Here is an 8,861-nt window from a genome sequence, read left to right as displayed (position 1 = left end):
AAGAAAAGTACGAAAGACACAGAAAAAGTTAAAAACCTTATACATAGAATATGAACTATTACAACTTACTAAAACAAATACTAGCAAAACAAACCTCTTGATAAATATAATTTCTAAAACAGAATAAATATGTTTGTTATCTGAAAAAACAATATGAACAAAGAAATATATAAGCAACAACTGATAGAGAAAATAATTGAAGAAAGACAAGAGTTAAAATACAGAAAAGAGAGACTAAAAGAAAATATGTTAGCAGGAGTAAGTAATAAATCAATATTATCACAAAGAAAAGTTATATTTATTCTAGAAATACAAATAAATTTCCTAGAATATAAATTACAACATCATATAAGTTACAACATGAATCATAATGAATAAAGAAGAATTTGCAGTAGACGAAAAAACATATGAAAATCAAGACGGATTAGTAGTAAAAATAATATTTTCAAATTTAGGAAGACGATATAAAAAAATAGGAAATAACTTGTATTTAATGTTAGAAAAGGAAACAGCAAAATTTGAAGATAGCTTAACAGCTATGGTAAGAATAACAAAGGAAAACGAAGAAATAGATAAATCAAAAGAGATTGAAAAAATAAAAACACAAGCAAAGCAGGAAGTGCAACATCTAGAAGAACTAAAAAATACAAAAATAAGTGAATTAGAAAATGAATTAGCTAAGCTAAAATTATTATATGAAACCAAACAAAAAGAAAAACAGACAGAAAAAGATAAAGAACTTGAATTGACTAATGAAATAAATAAGATGAAACAAAAATTAAATGAAAATCTTGAAATAGACGAAATAGGCGAAATAAATGAATCAGATACAATAAACGATCAAAAATAAAAAATAAGTGATATAAGCGGAACATACACAGAAATTCTAGAATAAGTAAATAAGCCGAAAAAATTAGAAATAAATACAGCAGATATAAATCAACCTAGCACATCGAGAGTTAAAACCCCAGATAATAGTCCTAGGAGTAGTCCCAGATGGACAGCACCAACTTATTATACAGATAATTATGAACGATTAGATAGAACAAATGCAATATGGAATAGTAGATTAAATAATAAAAAATGGACGCCTAAACCAATAACTGAACAATATAACTTTTTAGATCTAGATTGTGTTATAGATATAAATAAAACAATCTTACTATGGGTAAGAAATATATCTAAACAACTAATTGATAACAAAATAACAACAAAAGAAATGTCAGGATATATAGAAAGAACATTTGTTGGAACAACGAAATTATGGATAGGAAATTTACCCCCAGAAAGTCTAGAAACACTTAGGAGTGATAAGAAAATAGATGGGTCTCCATCAACAACAAATATAGATATACTAGATAAATATGAATTAGCAATACGAAATGAATTTAGAGGCATGTCTACATAAATAAAAGAACAAAATAGAGAAAAAACAATAAATAGACAACTTATGACAAAATTAGCTATATGTAAAATGTGCTATATAGAAGAATACACATGTGCATTTAAAGAATATTATTATAAAGCAAGATATGATATGAATGAAGCAAAACAAGTAAGACAACAATATTTTACAAAGCTACCAGAACCATTTAGTACAAAAATAATTAAAGATTGGAACAATGAAGGATTAACAGATACTTTGGGAGCTAGAATAAAATTTCTACATCAATGGTTTGTACAATTATGTGAAAACCAGAAAGAAAAAATAAAAATGGAGAAAGTACTAATTAAAAATCTAGAATGTTGTAAGGATAAAACAGCACCACAGTTTGGTTGTACAAATAAATATTATAAAAACAAAGACCTAAACGATACAAAAATTATAGAAAAACCAAAACTAGATATAAATACAAAAAACCAAGACAAAGATATTATGTATAAAATTATAAAATAAAAATACCATATAGACCAAAGAGGAAACTATCAGAATGTACTTGTTACAACTGCGGAAAGATAGGACATTTAGCTAGAGATTGTAAGATACCTAAAAATCCAAAGGAAAACAAATTGCAGAAGTAATTATAGACAATGACAAATACATGCAAATAGATTACATAGACTATGAATTAAGTGAAAATGATAGTATATATGAAGTATCATATATAGAAATTGAATTAGAAAATGAAGAAACAAATGTTGATCTAGATAATGATGAAGAAATATAATGTCTGAGGATGACATAAAAATAATATCCAAAGAAGAGTACCAAAATGAAGAATTATCAGAACAAAAAATTATATTTGATAATACAATCTTTGAACATATAAAAGGAAAAGAATTAGATTTAAGTGTTGAAAAAGTACTTGAAATACCAACCTTAAGAAATTTGTTCAAAAGACAAAAAGTCGAATACTATGTAGTTAGCCAGAAAGAACACATCATAGATTGTAAATATACAAAAGGAAAGGCGCAAATACCTATACTAAATAAGAGGATAATAAATAAAGAAATGCAAGATATAAAAGCTAAAACACCCATAAAATACGTACATCTAGGAGGAACAGAAATATTGATAAAAGCTTGTTTTAGAGAAGGAATAGATACACCTATCGAAATATATTTAGAAGATGATAGAATTATATACCCTATAGAAAAAAGCATAATTAGTGCAGTAAAATGAAACTTAATATACCAAAAATTTAATTTTATAACAAGTGCCAACTACTCAGTAGCATTAACAGATAGAAATATAGATAAATCATTACTTCTATATTGGAAAATGTCTGGAATAGAACTAGCACCAGGCAGTAAAATATTTACAGCAAGATGTAAAAACGTATATATACTAACAACAAAACATAAAGTAATGTCAAGAAATAAAATTGATAAAATAAAAATAGAAAATCCTTTTGAAAGAATAATTACTATAATAGACAACAATGACTATAGCTATAAAGAAATTGACATAGAAGAAGATTTAGAAATCGTAAAAGAAAGATTGAGTACTTCAAATGTACCAAATACATTAACTAGAACTACCTCATCAAGAATGAGCACATCTAAAAGGAACTATGAAATCTCGCAAAATTCATTAAATACAGAAGAGATAATACAATACCATTATTTTGTAACAGGAATAATAGACCAAAGAAGATATAAAATTTTAATAAACACAGGACAAGAAGAGAATTATAACGAGAGAATTAGTGTTAGAAACAGAAATTATAAAAACAGGACACTTATGCCCCGGATTACCTAGTGAGATAGTAACAAATAACAGAAAAAGAAATAATTATAGGAGGAATACCATTAATAATACCATTTAAAATCTACCAAGGAAACCAAAATATTACTCTAGGAATAAAATGGTTAGAAAAAGTTAAACCATATAATATAGAAAATGAACAATTAACAATAACTTGCCAAAATAAGAAAATAATTATCAAAAGAACAAAATGAATAATGAAAATATATATACTTGCAAAAATTATTGTAGAAGGATACCACAACAGATATTATACCCCTATGATAGATACAGGAGCAGAAGCAAATACATGTAAATATAACTGTTTACCAGAAGATAAATGGGAAAAATTAAAAACACCTATGGTAGTGACAGGATTTAATAATGAAGGCAGTATGATTACATATAAAGCAAAAAATATAAAAATACAAATATGGGATAAAATACTAACAATAGAAGAAATGTAAAATTTTGAATTTACAACAAAAGATATGTTATTAGTAATGCCGTTTTTAGAAAGATTTTACCCACATATTATAACAAAAACACATTGGTGGTATACTACACCATGCGGAAATAAAATACGAGCAAAAAGAGTAAATAACAAGCAACGTAAACCCAAAGAATGGATAAAAGAAAATGAAAAAATAAACCAGGAAATGGAAAATATAAGTAAAAATCAAATAACACAATTAGAAATTATCATATTTATAATAGATAAAGTTAAAATAATTAACGAACAACTAGAATTATTATATAGTGAAAATCCACTACAAGGATGGGAAAAGCATAAGATGAAAGTAAAAATTGAATTAATAGATGAAAATAGTATAATAACACAAAAACCATTATAAAATAATTTTGATGATTTAAAAGAATTTAAAATGCATATAGAGGAACTATTGAAGAATAATTATATACAAGAAAGCAATAGTAAACATACAAGTCCAGCATTTATAGTTAATAAACATAGTGAACAAAAACGAGGTAAAAGTAGAATGGTCATAGATTATCGCAACTTGAATGCTAAAACTAAAACATATAATTACCCAATACGAAATAAGATACTAAAAATAAGACAGATACAAGGATATAATTATTTCAGTAAATTCGATTGTAAATCAGGATTTTACCACTTGAAACTAGAAGAAGAATCTAAACAACTAACAACATTTACAAAAATCCTAAGCCCCAAATCTCTCTCTCTTCAGACGCTCCCGCCTACTGTTACAACGGCTACAGAAATATCTGAAACGCGCGCTGCTGCGCTGGCGCGTGCGCCGCCGGTGGACCTACAAAAACCACCCGAACAAAGCCAAATGGGGCGCCATGAAGATGGCAACAAACCCCAGTATGGCACGCACCATGATTCATCTCTCAATTCCTCGAATTCAATAGATACACATGTGAAGAATGCTGCGTTTTCAGAGAAGCTTGATCGAGAACGAGAAAATATTTTCCAAGGGATTTCTGTGTGGAATCGAGGAACATCGGTAGTGGAACTGGATAATACTACTCACGATCTACATAATACTCAAAAATCAATCGATTCCACTTTACCAATTGATAGCAATCGAGAAATGAATTTGGTGAGAATCGCGAGGGAATCGCCTGGGCTGCGCACTGAAATTCAAGCAACTTCGAGCCAATCTTGTAACGTATTGAGTACTGGGGTTTACCCCCCTGTTGATAAGGAGCATCCCACTGAAATTTCAAGCAAAAGAGACGGGGGAATCGCCGGCGGTGAGAAGTCCAGCGTACGAGAAGCTCAAAACACCAGAAACCATGGAAACTCGATAATGGGGACTAACTTTCAGTCTATTGACGTTCACTTAGCAGATTCTTCTAACAATACTGAAGGAAGAAACAACTTCAACAACAATTCGTTATCCCACTATGATTCTACACTCAAACTGCAACAGGGGAGACAAGATAATGAAGAACATGAATTTGTCTCTAGTCGAAATGCAGAACAACACAATGTGTGGGAGGTTCAAGCAATTCGAACACCAACAATGGGAGAAGGAAGCAAGACACAACCTGGGGGAAATTTGATTGAGAAACAGGATACTACCAGCAACAACATGAAGTTGCATACAGCGGCCTCATCGAATGCTGAACAATCCTCAAACTTTTCCTTTGGAATTACAGGTAACTCATCCTATCTAACTCCTCACATTATTGTTGACTCTTCACAGGTCAGGCCAAATGAAGATGACAAGGGAGAAGAGAAAGGACAAACACAGCCTCAAAGGCAGGAACAAGCAAGTAACAAAACACAACCTGCAGGCATGGAAATGCAGCAAAGAACAAATGATCAAAGGAATGCTGCAAATGGTAAGGAAAGCCAACAAATTCACAAAAAAAGCTCAACTCAGGCTCAAAGACAGGAAAACAGTCAACAAGGAGAAACAAATTCAACAAATCAAAGCAACAGGACAACCATGGATTTCCAAAGCAATTTCCCAAAGATCTCCAACAACTTCACTAGGTATGACCCTAACTCTCAAATAGATAGAAATAAACAGATGAACAATGCTGCGCAAGGAAATGCTAGACCTCCTAACATCCAACAACAAGGGCAAAACATTAGTAACAATGTTAAACAGGGTAAAATTTCAGAACCTGCTCCATACACTGTTGTTCAATCCTTTGCAGCCCGCTTGAGGTATAATCAGTCTAAGAATGAGATCCCAATTGTGTTGAATGACCCCATACATACTAGTAGACAAGGGTATCCTATTGTGCTCTTAGATGAAAATGACTATTATGTGAATTTGGCTGAATGTTGTAAGTATACACTTGTGGGCAAATTCACCAATACAATGCCTAAAATGGAGTTGATTAGAAAGAGCTTTACCCTTCAAACTCAACTTACTGGAGGGGTGAAGATTACTCACTTTAACTCTAGGCATGTGTATATTGATATTGATAATGAATTCGATTATCAAACTATGTGGACAAAATTGAGGATGACTATTGAAGGGCAGTTGATGAGAATTCAAGCTTGGACCCTTGATTTTACCCCCGAGGAAGAGACTCCTATTGTTCCTATTTGGGTTGCTGTGCCAGGCTTACCATGGCATTGTTATAATAAAGTTCTATTGACTACGATCTTGGAATCTGTCGGGAAGGTCTAATATCTAGATTCTCCGACTTCTCAAAAGACTAGAGGTAGCACTACTAGGGTGAAAGTTCAAGTTGATCTCACTAAGAAAAGGCCTGAACATGTATGGTTGGGATTCAAAAATTCAGACCCCAACAAGGGGAGATGGTTGAAGGTTCAATACGAAGGTATCCCCGACTATTGTATGTATTGTAAACATCAAGGGCATATGGATTATGATTGCACTATAAAAAGAAGAGATGAAGAGGTGAACAAGAGGAAAGAAATGGAGTCTGAAAAAATAGATAAATCAAGAGGAGATCAGCATCAAGGTTGAGATGTAATAGAGGAAAATGTTACGCAATATCAAAAAGGAAACCACCAAGAAGGAAAAAAACAAGAGACCAGAAATCAGGGTGAAAGAAATTATGTTCAAGAAGTTTCAGAAAAAAAGGAGCAGTGGCAGACACAAAAAAGAAAACAATCAAAAAACTTGGAGCAAGTTCAACCCAAAATAGCATGGAGAGCACGCTCACCATAACACAAGAAAGTCATTGATGACAGCCAGCAGGCAGCAGGTATACCTCCTTCCATTACTACTCATAATGTTTAGAGTGACTTAGAAGTGCAGGAGCAGGTTGTTCAAGAGCTGCAGGTGGACACATCAGGAAAGAAAGGTGCTACAGACAGCAATATCCAACAAATCCAAGAGCCAGTTACTGCATCATAACCGACAACACAAACAACAAATGTCCAAAACCTGCACATGGACAATTCAGAAAGGAAAGGGGATGCAGACAGTGATACACAGCAAAATGAAGAAACAAATATTGTTTCACCATCAACAAATCAAAGAACAAACCTGCAGCAACATCAAACACAACTCACACAAGCCAATAATAACAAGAGAACAGGTTTTGACTTATCTCTCCCCACACCCCAGCAATCCCCTGTAAATGCTGCTGCTAATATTGTGAATGTTGGGTTGGCTGTTGAAGTTGATGGAGGTATGGATGGAGGGTGTCAAGAGAAACCCACTAATCTGCAGGAAAGGGTATCCAAAGGGGGGAAAGGAACTCTGGTTTTTGATCACTCGGACCATAGGAGAGACCTTAGAGCCGCAGAAAATAAGTCTCCAAATTCCAGCAATCAGGGGCAGCAGAAAATTCCAGTCAATGGCAAAATTATGAGGCTGATCAGAGTTTGAAAAGAGCTGAAAATCAAGAAGCTGGGGGTATAAGTGCTGCNTTATAAATGCTGATGGAAATCAACAATATACTGTTAATTCTGAGCATCAGCAGCAGGGACATAAAACTCCTGTCGTAAAACAAAACAATAGATCACAAGGAAGACCTAGCAAAAAGAAAAGAGAAGCAATTAAAAGAAGAATTCAAAGATAGGCAGGTCTGCAGTGTGATAATGAGCAGATTCAAAGAGAAATAAATCTCCAAAACAGTGCCATGACAACTCAGATTATGAAGTTATAAATTCAGAAGATGGATTTGACGAAGATACTCAATCTCTCAATGAAAAGGAGGGAGAAGAGGAAGAGGATGAAACTAGTGCACATTTGATCAATGCTTTTGGTTCTACTTTCCAAAGTGAGTTTGAGTCTGAAATCCATGAAGTCACTACTCGACAAGGTTTATCTCCAAGGGGTAGAAAGGAAGTCAGACAATATAACAACACCGTCACAACAAGCACATCTGCTAATACTAGCAGACCCAACACCAAGTCACGAAGTAAAGGTTTTTTATGATCAGTACAATATGTTGGAATGCTAGGAGCATCAACACCCAAGGCTCTTTGGAAAGACTCCAAAATCTCAAGAAAATGCGTAATTTGTCTATGATTGCTATTCTTGAACCTTTTGCAGATAACTCTCAAATCAACAAATACAAGCTTCTTTTGTCTATGGATAATGCTCTTTGTAATAATAATGGCAAAATTTTGCTTTTTTGGACCGATGATATGGAATGTGATATTTTGGAAATTCATGATCAACATATCACTTGTTGAGCCAAACATGTTGAACACAATGAGAAATTTATTTTTTATCTTATTTATGCTAAGTGTAAGGAACACTTAAGAAGACCTCTTTGGGAAAGACTTTATCATATCTCCAATATGGATAGCCCATGGTGTACGATTGGAGACTTTAATGTCATTACGTCAACTGATGAAAAACATGGTGGCATACCCTATAATATGAACAAAAGTCTGGAATTTATTGATATCATTGAGGCTTGTGGTATTATGGACATAGGCTACAGTGGTCAACATTACACTTGGTGTAATCAAAGATCTGGTGAAGCAAGAGTGTGGAAAAGATTGGATCAAGCCATGGTCAACGATAAATGGTTGGAATGTATGCCACAAACTACTATCTCTCATCTTCCTGCGGTTGGCTCGGACCATTGCCCTTTATTAATGGAAATGGAGGTGAGAATAGCCCAAAAAGTAAAATATTTTAAGTTTTTGCACTGTTGGACTGAAAATGAAAATTTCAAGGATATTGTGCAAAGCTCTTGGCTAGAGGAAGTAAGTGGTGATCCTATGTGGAAACTT

At 33.0% G+C, this 8,861-nt stretch overlaps 1 pseudogene; it reads left to right on the top strand.

Annotated features, from left to right (window-relative positions):
- Window positions 1-388: 388 nt before the first annotated feature.
- On the top strand, window positions 389-3,083 carry LOC107022118 (annotated as a pseudogene).
- The last annotated feature ends 5,778 nt before the right edge of the window (window positions 3,084-8,861 follow it).

The sequence above is a fragment of the Solanum pennellii genome, chromosome 6 (assembly GCF_001406875.1).
Source record: "Solanum pennellii chromosome 6, SPENNV200".
NCBI lineage: Eukaryota > Viridiplantae > Streptophyta > Magnoliopsida > Solanales > Solanaceae > Solanum > Solanum pennellii.
The sequence above is the reverse complement of the archived record's forward strand: the minus strand, read 5'-3'. Positions and strand labels throughout refer to the sequence as shown.